A 13,164-nucleotide genomic window follows, 5' to 3' on the forward strand; every position below is an offset into this window, starting at 1 on the left:
GTTAAAATTATATCTATCCAGTGACAAGACACTGTAAAAGAAGAACTTGTGTAATACGGAACACGAACAGATAGCAGTGCATAGCAGAATTAAAAAATAAGTCCCCCCTTTTATTTCAAGATTTAATTATTTTCTTTGTTCTGAACAGTTATATTTTTAAAAGCTGTGAAAAACAAAATGAAAAAAAGGGGGGGGGTTTGGGAAGGGGGAGGGTTAGAGGGGAGCAGTTATTTCTGTAGGGATAAACAAAGGAAATAAAGCAATATTTTTCTTTGTCATCTTATTTTTGTTTCCTCCAAATTTCTGGAAGTTCTTCAATCGAATTTACTGACCAGTCTTAGCTTTTTCAGAGGTGTATTCATATAGCGTCCCGGTTTACATTTAATTTAATTAGCTGTGAAGAGGTTATTAGGAAAGCAAATTGCATAAATTATTAACCAATTCAGTATCAGATGTTACATGCAGATGGGTTAAATGGCACCACTGATTTGGAAAAAATGTGAAAACATACAGGCTTAAACATTCTGATCTGGATGCCTAAAGTTAGGCTCCCCAGCCCAGGTTTAAACAGCTGAATAAGAGACCTGATTTTTATAGGTGCTGAGCATCCAGCTCCCATTGATGTAAGCAACCAAGTTTGTAAAATGTTGGTCCCAGTGCAGAGGCATTCAGTACATCTTGAGGGCACTGAAGGAGTTAAGTGAGTATTAAAAATAAATTCCTGGATTAGGTATAAGGGCAAAATGCAATTATTTACTCTGGAATTCTGCAGAGAAATTATTTGCTTCGGGTCTAGGAGAAGACAAATTACAATTTAATTAAACTTCAAAGTACAACTTGAATGCTCTCATGAGGAAAACAAAAAAAAATAAAGCAACACAGTCACAATTAAGTTCTGTTCCCCTGCAGATTGTTCAGTCTTAAATCACAGCATAATACTATTAATAAATATCCTCCTAGTCTATATAAATTATATCTGAACATACGTCTTAACTATCAGCATGTCTATTTTTACACACAGACAGCCATGGTAATGCTCTTTAAATACTTGATATAGTAAAGCACCCGCATGTGTGCATGTCACTTTTGAATGCCTCTGCAGAGTCTATTACTCAATGCAGCACAATTCGGGGCAATGATCTAACTGAAATAGCAAGTCCTGACTAATGTGAACAGCTCTTTACCTTAGAATGATGTAAATAAACTGTTAGAAGAAAACAGCTACTTAATATGAAAGAGTAAGGAAAAATATAAACCCAGATACGCCACAGTGAAAAAGGGATTAGTTTCAATATTTGATATCAATGATGTTGAAACAATGTTTCAAAAAGTTGTTATAATTATGATGCACAAAGTATTACACATGTGCTATTTAAGCACTGATATTAATCCTAACTAAAGCACATTGGCCCTCTGAAAAGTATTAAGCAATACTTGGAAAAGTTATTGCTTTTATATTCAAATTTGCATGCCAAAACCCACTGTAATGTTTCAATTGTCTCATGCTTGGGGATGGTTTCAAATACATATATTGTATGTACACTTCGTCACTTAGCAAATGCAATACTAGCAAAGAAAATATTTTTTCATTCAACCTTGCAAAATAAATTGTGTGTTCCCATTGTATGATTTTAAAATAATGAATCATGACTCATTTTTTGTTTGCATTGTTGGTCCCAGGGATATTAGAGAGACAAGGTGGCTTGAAGAAGAGCTCTATGTAGCATGAAAGCTTGTTTCTTTCACCAACAGAAGTTGGTCCAATATAAAATATTACTTCACTCACCTTGTTTCTCTCACTTTATATTTGTGACTTAAGCATTCCAGTTATAAATCTTAAAACATTCTAACCTCCAGTATCTAAACACCCAGATCATAGTGTCCTTAATTAAATCATATGCCAAAATCTCAGATTTGTTTTACAAACGTATGTATAAAATAGTAAATGATATCTATAAATTTAAATCTATTCTTTTAGATAAAAGAATATGTCCCCATTGTTAAGGTTATTACAGTTGCTATAGTTAGACCTAACACAGCCAACTGATAACAATTATTTTAGAGTGTTAAACATATATCTTTAAGCAACCTGGAGATCCCACTAAATTTTAGCTATTTATTCAAGATATAGCTATTCTTTATGTGCTTCTAGCTATGAAATCTAATGTTATTTGCTATATAAGTAATACAATACATTTACATGCAAAATACATGAAGTCCAGGTCCCGAAACACATTTTTGCTTGTCCCCCTAGGGACGTACCATACGCTCTAACACAAGTGATAGGACCTGAATTGCTTTCATTGTGCTGTGCATTTCTCATTCAAAATAAACTTTATTTATAAGTTATAAACTTACTATATTTTAGGTACATGTTAGAGAGCAGCAATGAATCAGATCACATTTTGCATGCAATTCATTTGTGCTTTTTTATCCTTTGCTAATGAAATATACCCAGTTTGCCATCATTATCCTGAGAAATCAGCTGTTTCTTTTCACTGGTTGCATGGGGTTGAAGTTATATCACACTATACATATAATATTATCTACATACTAGACTGCACTTACCTTTGCTACCATCCAGAGTGCATCAACACGATGTATAGAGCTGCAGTTCTCTTTATAAAGGAAGTCTTTACGTCTTTCCTAGACAATTTTTTTTCTTGATTTTTGTAAGACAAGGTTCCCAGTCCCCTGAAATATAAAGTCTAGTGGAGACCAGCTCCACTGAAGCACACACCTCTCCCTTCTGTCAAACAAGTAGGTGGGGACAGCTGATTTTATTTTAGCCCCACATGTAAAAGATGGAACTTGGTGCCTATTTTTAGGGGCTGAGGCCTGTATAGCCTTTGCCTGAGTCAACTACTTGTTGTAGAAACCTGTTTGTAAAGGCACTATTACAGTGTGCTTTTGTCATACGTTTGGATAGCGTAAACACTTGTTCGATCAATCAAACTTTCTCCTACCTAAATTACCATCACAGGCTAACTTCTGATTCTTGAGTTGTTTTCAGTAAGACACGGGATGCCTTTGGTAGCTTTAGACTGCAAGTGCTGTTTATAAGCTCTTTGTATAGCATAACTTGAAACTCTTGGTGTTATTTTAAGACCTTAAATGCTCTAACTTTGTTTGTCCCTTTCTTTCAATCACAAACTGTAGAGAAAAGAAACATTGCTTGCCGGATAGTAGCTGCTGATTCTTTCAGGATTAATTGTATATTTCTTCAGCAATATTTTGTCAGAAAAGCCTAGACATGTATCAACTGAAGCGTGCTACTTCTGCCAGGAAGAAGCTGTGAAATCTTTGCTCTTTCCAGTGCGATTTACTTGGGGCCCACATAATGAAATACTGCATATGTCTTATGCATCTTATTTTTACATAGGCCTTAGTGGCCCTCTCAGAGAATTCATTATTTTCTTGTTAATCAGAACTATATACTGTAAATTGTACAGAATAGACAAACAGAGGTTGGCAAAGTGTATCACACATAAAAGGGGAGTGGAGACAGGGGCGGCTCTAGGTATTTTGCCGCCCCAAGCATGTCAGGCAGGCTGCCTTCGGCGGGTTGCCTGTGGGAGGTCCCCAGTCCCACGGATTCGGCGGCACGCCTGCGGGAGGTCCACTGAAGCTGCGGGACCAGTGGACCTTCCGCAGGCATGCCGCCGAAGGCAACCTGCCTGCCACCCTCGTGGCAACTGGCAAAGCGCCCTCGGTGGCTTGCAGCCCCAGGCACACGCTTGGCGTGTTGGTGCCTGGAGCCGCCCCTGAGTGGAGAATTCTGGCTTTCTCCCATTTTTCCAAAGAACTAACTAAATTAGTTCCTGCTGATTTAGAGCCACATGTTTTCACTACAAGCCACATGAGCATCAGTTCAACTGCTGCTCACTGACAACGACAGCTGAAAATGCCCAGCTATCGATTGTTTGTAAATGTTTACCAACACTTTTCTCTTAGGAGGAAATTTTTTTTTCAAATAAAATATATGAAGTACAGAAAATTTACAATGGAATCTGAAGACAGCAGGGGGGAAAAAAATCCATGGCTGGCAGGAGTAAGAAAAAAAGAGTTTCATTGTTTTTCCTCAAGTGCATTAGGAACAAAAGAAATCCTAGCAACAGCATAAACTCATTATTAGATGGAAAAGGTAAAATTGTTCATAATGACACAGAAGTGTCGTGTTCAATCAATATTTTTGTTCTGTATTTGGAAAGAAGTAGGATGATGTACTAATTTCATGAGGATGATGAAGTACTTACAGTCTATTATTAATTAAGGAGTATGTTAGACAACTTCTGTGAGGGATAAACATTTTAAAACAAGCTGCACCCAAGAGTCCTAACAGAGTTGGCTAAGGAGAGCTTCGTCTCAACCATCTGTTACAGTGCACACTCACCATTCAATAATACCCTTTCATCAGAGCATGACAGACCTTGCAGAGGTCTCCACCATCCCCTGTAAACCTTTGTTCATAATTCAGCCCTCTGGCTGAGAAGTGTCTGGCTCAGGTCCCTATTAGTATAACTAATGGTCAAACTAATATTCAAAGCATCTAAACAAATCAGTTCTTCCTCTAAACTCTGTCTTCAATCTTCTTTCTCAGCTACTCTGGACTCTTCTCCCTCAGCTCACCTCAGACTGTGATATCTGTTCTCCTACAGACTCTTAGTCAGGTCCTTTCACAGGAATCTCTCTGCTCCCCATGATTCCTCTCTTCAGGCTGAGCTCTCTCCCTTTTATGAGACCAATGGTTTCATTAAGTTACCACCTGATGCCTCTTAGCCCTGCTCCTCTGAGAAGCAGCTAATAATGACACAGGTGTAATGGATGTAAAGAAAATGACTCTTAAAACTTTCTATCCTGTGATGTGGTCTCATTCAATCTCACCATCCTGAAAGAATTGCCAACTGATTTATGGCATGCTGATGTTAATTTTTAATAAATCTTGCAGTATCAAGGAAATTCCAGAACACTGGAAGAGTGCCAATAATTCACCAATGTTCAAAAAGGGCAAGCAATTATAGGCCAGTTAGTCTATAGCCATCCCAGGAAAAATAATGAAAAACTGATTACATTAATAAAAAAAGTATAGAATAGGAATATGATAAATCACATGGTTTTATGGAAATAGGTTTTATCAAACAACTATGATTTCACTCTTTGAGATAAAGGCAATTGTGTAGATGTAATAAACGTAGATTTTTATAATGCATGTGACTTAATACCACACAACATTCTGCTTAAAAGACAGCATTATACAATATCAATAAAGCACTCATTAAATGGATTAAGAACTGACTAAATGACAGATCTGAAAAATAGTTGTTAATGGGGACTCATTGAATGGGGGATGTTTTCCAGTGGGGTTCTATAGGGATTGGTACTATTCCTATTCCTAATCAACATTTTCATTAGAGATCTGGAAGCAAATGTAAATTCACTGCTAATAAAATTTGTAGAGGACACAAAGATTGGCAGAGTGATATATAATTATGAGGACAGAGCAGTAGTATAAAGCTTAGTAAGCTGGGCCCATTCAAACAAAATACATTTTGTCATTTTACTAGGCTGGTACAATTAAAAAAAAACAAACATTTTAATTCAGCAAAATGCAAAGCTATACAGCTTAAAATAAGGAACGAAGGCCATACCCCCAGAATGGGGAACTGTGTCCTGGAAAGCAGTGACTCTGAAAAGGATTTAGGGGTCATGGTGGAAAAGTAACTGAACATGAGCTCCCAGCGCGATGCTGTGGCAAAAAGAGCCAAAGAGATGCTTGCATATATAAACAGGGAAGTAATGAGTAGAAGTAAGGAGATGATCTACTACATCCAATTCTGATGTCCACATTTTAAAAAGGATGTTGAAAAATTGGAGAGGGCTTGAGAAAATTCCAGGGCTAGAGAAAATGATTTACACGAGAGACTTTAACAGCTCAATCTGTTTATCTTATTGAAAAGAAGATGGGAACTCTGGGACTTGGAGTCAAACTAAAAAACTTCCCATAATTCCTCTCCTTTATCCCATCATTCATTTCACTTTTGCAATCTAGCACCATTTTGAAAGCACTCTCAGGCAACATGGAGGAAACTGGGAAAGGCTGTGATCCTCACGGTGAGGACTATAAACAGACTGCTGCAAGCATATCTAAAGTCATGCAGTGACTTCAGAACCAGGGTAATAAAAGCACCTGAGAAAGAAGAGGCTGAAAAGTCTAGATCTTCTCCTGAAGCAGCTTTACCAAGTGGACTGCCATTTTGGGGCTCAGTCAACTAGCAGTGACAGTTGGGACAGAATAGTGCTGCAGACCTGGATTTCAGCACAGGGCCATGCTGAAGCACAAGGCATGTCTGCTTAATAATGAGGAGTATCCCACAGGTATGTGAACTTCCCATGAATCGCAAAGGACAACACCTGACTGCACACCAGAATTTAAGTCGAGGAGGTATCATCCAGACAGGATAAAGCTGAAGAAGTAGAGGGAACACAAGTAAATAAACAGGCTGACTCTGGTACAAGCAAAATAGTGTGAATAAGAGGATTTGGCAGGCATACAACAGTATTTTGAGATGGGGATGCACCCTCACCTATTTTGATGCAGGTAATGGTATCCTGTATCTCAGTAAACCCACTTCTGTGTGTTTAATAAATGTGTGTTTAATAAATGTTAAAGCATCAGATGATTCACAACAAAAAGTTTTCTTTGTACATGCAAGGTACCTTATAGTGAAACAACTGATGTTAACTCACAACAAATTTCAAGAGTCTCTAGATTTGAGGGGTTTATCTGTGCTAAACATATAGATCTTTGGAGGCCTACTCATCACTGGAAATGAGACTGCCACAATTCCAAAGAAACTTCTGAATCGTTCCTGCAAAATTTGCAAGTGCAACTGATTTCACACATGGGCTACTGATTTTCATGTACAAATGTGTGTACAAATGAGTATATTTAGTTTGTGCAATATACACTAGTTAATTTCACATGAACAATTCAGTAAGAACTCAAAAAGCAAGAAAAGATGACATCTACATGAGTTTGAGAGGAAGAGATAAAGATATTGAGTAAAGTCAGCAAATTACAGATTATCACAGATCTCTGACAGGGGACAGACCACAGGCCTCAGTCTAACATCATTTTTCTCAAGAAAGCTCACACCAAGCAGTAGACTGCAGCACAGTATGAAGAAACAGAACAAAGTCAGACAAACAGAAGAAGCTTTAGTGATAAATTTGTCAAATGTAGAATTTAAGCGTGGCAAGATAAAAGTACTAAAGGATACTCCTATCTCTTGTAAAAATAAATATCAAACAGGATTAATTTAAATATAATTCTGAGTTTACTTGCAAACATGACAACAAGCAAGTACTGACTCCATTCTGACATCAACTCTCCAAATGCTTGGCAGATTAAAATACGGACAGTTTAGAATGCATCCCTATGTACTGAACTCAAATATCCCAAATTCAGATATTAAGACTGATTCTTCTCTCACTTACACCTGTATAAATCAGGAGCAACTCCACTGAAATTAAATGGTATGAAATCAGCGTAAGTAAGATGAGAATCCGGCCCATTGACAATAAAACTACATTCACTAAATTATTTTAACCCAAAAGATTACAACACTGTAAACAAATGTGTCAGACAAAGGATCATATCTTTATTAAAGAGCAAAACTTAGCCCTATCTCTTTCTTTCTTGTAGACCATCAGGCTATTTTGCTTACCATTTTAAGTCATTTTAAGGTTCTGAATCAGTTCGCTATTTATCCTGTTGCAAAACAAGTCCTCCTCACACAGATACAGCCCACTGGTTAACAATTAACCAAGTTTGTTTCAACTAATTAACAATTCTCAGTAACATTTAAGTTGTCTGAATCAGTGTGTATTATGAGCCATTTGAAATGCAAATCACTAATGCAAAATCCTGGAAACCTGGAGACTGTCCAGAATACCTGCAAGGAAAGTGAGCATTCCTTTCCAAGCTGTTCAAGGCCAGATTTTCAAACAGGCCAGTTTTAATACATGTGCAACTGTGTACACCTCTTTTAAATAATCAAAAAACATTATTGCACGCACAAATCAAAAAGAAAACTTACATTACTATGAACTTCATAAATATGGTTCACTAACAAGCTGTAACATAATTACAGGTTGCATTCTTATGCCATCTCCTTATGTTCAATGCTCATCTAAAGTTTGGGAGTAGCAGAAATGTAAACTCTGAGGCCTGGTCTACACTACACGTTTAAACCGAATTTAGCAGCGTTAAACCGATTTAACCCTGCACCCATCCACACAACGAAGCCCTTTATATCGATATAAAGGGCTCTTTAAACCGATTTTTGTACTCCTCCCCGACAAGGGGAGTAGCGCTGAAATTGGTATTGCCATGTCGGATTAGGGTTAGTGTGGCAGCAAATCGACGGTATTGGCCTCCGGGCGGTATCCCACAGTGCACCATTGTGACCACTCTGGAAAGCAATCTGAACTCGGATGCACTGGCCAGGTAGACAGGAAAAGCCCCGTGAACTTTTGAATTTCATTTTCTCTTTGCCCAGCGTGGAGCTCTCATCAGCATGGGTGGCGATGCAGTCCCAAATCCAAAAAAAGCTCCAGCATGGACCGTACGGGAGATACTGGATCAGATCGCTGTATGGGGAGACAAATCTGTTCTATCAGAGCTCTGTTACAGAAGATGAAATGCCAAAGCATTTGAAAAAATATCCAGGCTATGATACAGAGTCCACAGCACAGTGCTGTGTGACAAGCGTAACGGAAAGCCAAAGAATCAAATGGATGCCCATGGAGGGAGGAAGGGGGTACTGAGGACTCTAGCTATCCCACAGTCCCCGCAGTCTCCAAAAAGCATTTGCATTCTTGGCTGAGCTCCCAGTGCCTGAAGGGTCAAAAACATTTTCCCAGGTGTTTCAGGGTATATGTCGTCAATTTTCACTCTTCCACACCCCCCCAGGGAAAAAAAAACGTTTCTCGCCTTTTTTCAATGTCACCCTATGTCTACTGCATGCTGCTGGTAGACGGGGTGCTGCAGCACTGAACACCAGCATCCCCTTCCCGGTGGAAGACGGTACAATATGACTGTTATCCATCGTCATCATCATCCCGTGAGTGCTCCTGGCTGGCCTCGGTGAGGTCGGCCAGAGGCGCCTGGGTAAAAATGAGAATGACTCCCAGTCATTCCCGGCAGATGGTACAGAACGGCTGGTAACCGTCTTCATAATAGCAACTAGAGGCTGAGCTCTATCAGCCCCGCCCCCTTTCATGTCTATAAAAAAGATTCTGTACTGCCTGGACTATCATAGCAGCGGGAGGCTGAGCTCCTCTCCCCCCCTCACCCTTTAATGTCCTGCCTGGACTATCATAGCAGCTGGAGACTTCCTCCCCCTCATTTTATCTCACTAAAAAGTCAGTGTTTCTTATTCCTGCATTCTTTATTACTTCATCACACAAATGGGGGGACACTGCCACGGTAGCCCAGGAGGGTTGGGGGAGGAGGGAAGCAATGGATGGGGTTGTTGCAGGGGCACCCGCTAGAATGGCATGCAGCTCATCATTTCTGCGGGATCTCTGGGGCTCTGACACAGAGTGGCTGTGCTCTCTGGCTCTCTAGTACACTTGCCCCATATTCTAGGCAGGACTGACTCTATTTTTAGACAAAACATAAAGGGAATGACCCGGGGAGTCATTCTCATTTTTGTCCATGCGCCCCCAGCCAATCTCAGCGAGGCCAGCCAGGAGCACCCATGACAGCAGCAGATGGTACAAAACAACTGATAACCGTCATCTCATCGCCAATTTACAATGGCAGATGGTGCAATAGGGATGGTAACCGTCTCTACTACCTTGCAAAGGCAAATGAATGCTGCTGTGTAGCACTGCAGTACTGCCTCTGTCAGCAGCATCCAGTACACATACAATGACAGTGACAAGGCAAAACGGGCTCCATGGTTGCCATGCTATGGCGTCTGCCAGGGCAATCCAGGGGAAAAGGGCGCGAAATGATTGTCTGCCGTTGCTTTCACGGAGGAAGGACTGAGTGACGACATTTACCCAGAATCACCTGCGACACTGTTTTTGCATTGGGATCTCAACCCAGAATTCCAATGGGCAGGGGAGACTGCGGGAACTATGGGATAGCTACGGGATAGCTACCCACAGTGCAACGCTCCGGAAACCGATGCTAGCCTCGGTACATGGATGCACACAGCCAAATTAATGTGCTTAGTGTGGCCGTGTGCACTCGACTTTATACAATCTGTTTTACAAAACCAGTTTATGTAAAATCGGAATAATCCCGTAGTGTAGACATACCCTGAATCTTGTTTAGCGTTGTTTTGTCATACCAACTGGTTTAGTATACATGCTTTAAGTTCTACAGTGACACCCAATAAAAACAGTGTTCTTACCAAGCACTGCAGTGGTGGCATGACAACCTACTTTAATTAATTTAATGCATTCTACTTCTAATTACGTAAGGAAAACACTTAGTGTTATTTTACTTGTTTCTTTTATTAATTTTCCTTAATGCAAAAACCCACTTAAATTCACATTGTACTAAATGTTTTCCATTTTCTGTGAGGTAGAAAATAAATGGAACACGTAGGTTTCTTTCAGTGACCTGTTTTGCTGTGGGCTCTGCAGAATATTGCTGTATTATCTGATATACAACCTGATCCTGAAGTCTTTACACAGTCAAAACTAATCCCTAGAGTTAGTTCAATGGGAGTCTGGGCTGCATTTAGACTGAACAATCAGACCCTAAATATAAGGTAGTATATGATGCTACATTTATTCTGTTCACAACTGGTCAAATCTTATCGCACTGTTAAACAATAGAATACCAATTTAAATTTATTAACTACTTTTCGATGTTTTTCTACATTTTTAAATATAGTGATTTCAATTACAACACAGTCTACAAAGTGTACAGTGCTCGCTTTATGTTTATTTTTTATTATAAATATTTGCACTGTAAAAAACAAAAGAAATAGTATTTTTCAATTCACCAAATACAAGTACTATAGTGCAATCTCTTTATCATGAAAGTTGAACTTACAAATATAGATTTATGTACAAAAAAACCTTCATTAAAAAATAAAGCAATGTAAAATTTTACAGGCTGCAAGTCCACTCAGTCCTACTTCTTGCTCAGACAGACAAGTTTGTTTACATTTGCAGAAAATAATGCTGCCTGCTTCTTGTTTACACTTTATTTACACCTTCAACCACCATTCCAGAGCACATGTTCATGCTGATGACAGGTTCTGCTCAATAACAACTCAAAGCAGAGCAGACTGAGGCATGTTCATTTTCATCATCTGAGTCAGAAGCCACCAGCAGAAGGTGGGTTTTCTTTTTCAGTGGTTTGGGTTCTGTAGTTTCTGCATCAGAGTGTTACTCTTTTAAGACTTCTGAAAGCATGTTCCTCACCTTGTCCCTCTCAGATTTTGGAAGGCATTTCAGATTCTTAAATTCTGGGTCGAGTGCTGTAGCTACCTTTACAAATTTCACATTGGTATCATCTTTGCATTTTGTCAAATTTGCAGTGGAAGTGTTCTTAAAACGAACATGTGCTGGGTCATCATCCGAGACAGCGATAACATGAAACATATGGCAAATGTGGGTAAAACACAGAGCAGGAGACATACAATTCTCTCACAAGGAGCTCAGTCACAAATTTAACTAATGCATTATTTTCTTAACAAGTGTTATCAGCATGAAAGCATGTCCTCAGCACTGATGGCTGAAGCATGAGGAGGCATATGAATCTTTAGCGCATCTGGCTATCTGGCAGTGGCATCTGGCACATAAATATCTTGCAACACCAGCTACTACAGTGCCATGTGAATGCCTGTTCTCAGTTTCAGGTGCCACTGTTATTAAGAAATGGGCAGCATTATCTCCCATAAATATAAACAAACTTGTTTCTCTTAGCAATTGACTGAACAAGAAGTAGGACTGAGCAGACTTGTAGGCTCTGAAGTTTTATATTGTTTTGTTTTTGACTGCAGTTATGTAACAAAATAAACTACATTTGTAAGTTGCACTTTCATAATAGCAATTGCACTACATTACTTGTATGAGGTGAATTGAAAAATATTTTTTAATAATTTTTACAGTGCAAATATTTGTAATAAAAAATATAAAGTGAGCACTGTGCGTTTTGTATTCTGTTGTAATTGAAACTGTATTTTAAAATGTAGAAAACATCAAAAAATTTACATAAATAGTATTCTATTATTAACAGTGCAATTAATCACGATTAATCGCGATTAATCATGATTTTTTTAATCACTTGACAGCCATAATTATAAGTAATGATGGCCGACAAAGAAAAAATCTTGACACTCAACCCAGGCTCAATTTGCAAGACTTACCACTTAAAGAAAATAGTTTCCATTTGTTAAACAAACTACAAATGGAGCAAACTTGTTTTGGAATCACTGAGAGACAGTAAATATGGAATTTCACTATACTGTGTTTACAGTGCCATTTTTCAGAATCAACCTCACTTTAAGGTATTAGCTTTACCTTATAAAGCTGTAAATGGCTTGAGTCCTGATTATCAGAGGGTATGTCTTCACTATCAACATTAAACTACTAAACGTTTAACGTAGCTGTGTAGTCATGGCATCAACTCACCCCCACGAGGGGAGTAGCTACCCACCCCCACGAGAGGAGTAACTCCCAGTGCTGGTGCGCTGTCTACACTTCCAGTTTAGGGCACACTAGGAGGCTCATCTGGGAATTTTGGGAAGGAGGTGGGCTTAATGCTAGAGAGCTGTGAAAAATATCATGGTTTTAATTGTGATGGTTGGCAAGCATTTTTATGCTGTTCAATGGCTAGCCAATTCATTATATATGTATCGTGAAATTCTGAATACACTAAACTCAAATAAAAGCTTTGCCACGGACCTCAGTGGACCCAGAATTTCATCCCTTCTGTCTTGTCTGAATTCTGTTTTCATGTTCTAGAATTTAAATTTGTGAAAGCACCTGGAAGACTGACAAATTGAGTCAAAAGAAAGAAATAGGTCCACAGTGAGGATTTAATACATCAAAGGTGTCATTAAAAAAAAATCAATCCTTTCTTCTTAACTATAACGTGGAGAACAAAACTATATGAAACTAAGTAAATGGATT

At 38.8% G+C, this 13,164-nt stretch overlaps 1 protein-coding gene across 2 annotated transcripts in view; it reads right to left on the reverse strand.

Moving 5' to 3' along the window:
• XIRP2 (xin actin binding repeat containing 2) overlaps positions 1–13,164 on the reverse strand; it is a 157,564-nt gene that overhangs the window by 57,974 nt on the left and 86,426 nt on the right. Inside the window, exon 1 of one of the 2 annotated variants that reach the window (XM_050916247.1) lies at positions 2,569–2,739. The exons of the other annotated variant lie outside the window; for it this stretch is intronic. The gene's annotated coding sequence lies outside the window, so the exon portion shown is untranslated. Of the gene's footprint in view, positions 1–2,568; positions 2,740–13,164 lie in introns of those variants that run through there. 2 annotated transcript variants of the gene reach the window in all.

The sequence above is a fragment of the Gopherus flavomarginatus genome, chromosome 10 (assembly GCF_025201925.1).
Source record: "Gopherus flavomarginatus isolate rGopFla2 chromosome 10, rGopFla2.mat.asm, whole genome shotgun sequence".
NCBI lineage: Eukaryota > Metazoa > Chordata > Testudines > Testudinidae > Gopherus > Gopherus flavomarginatus.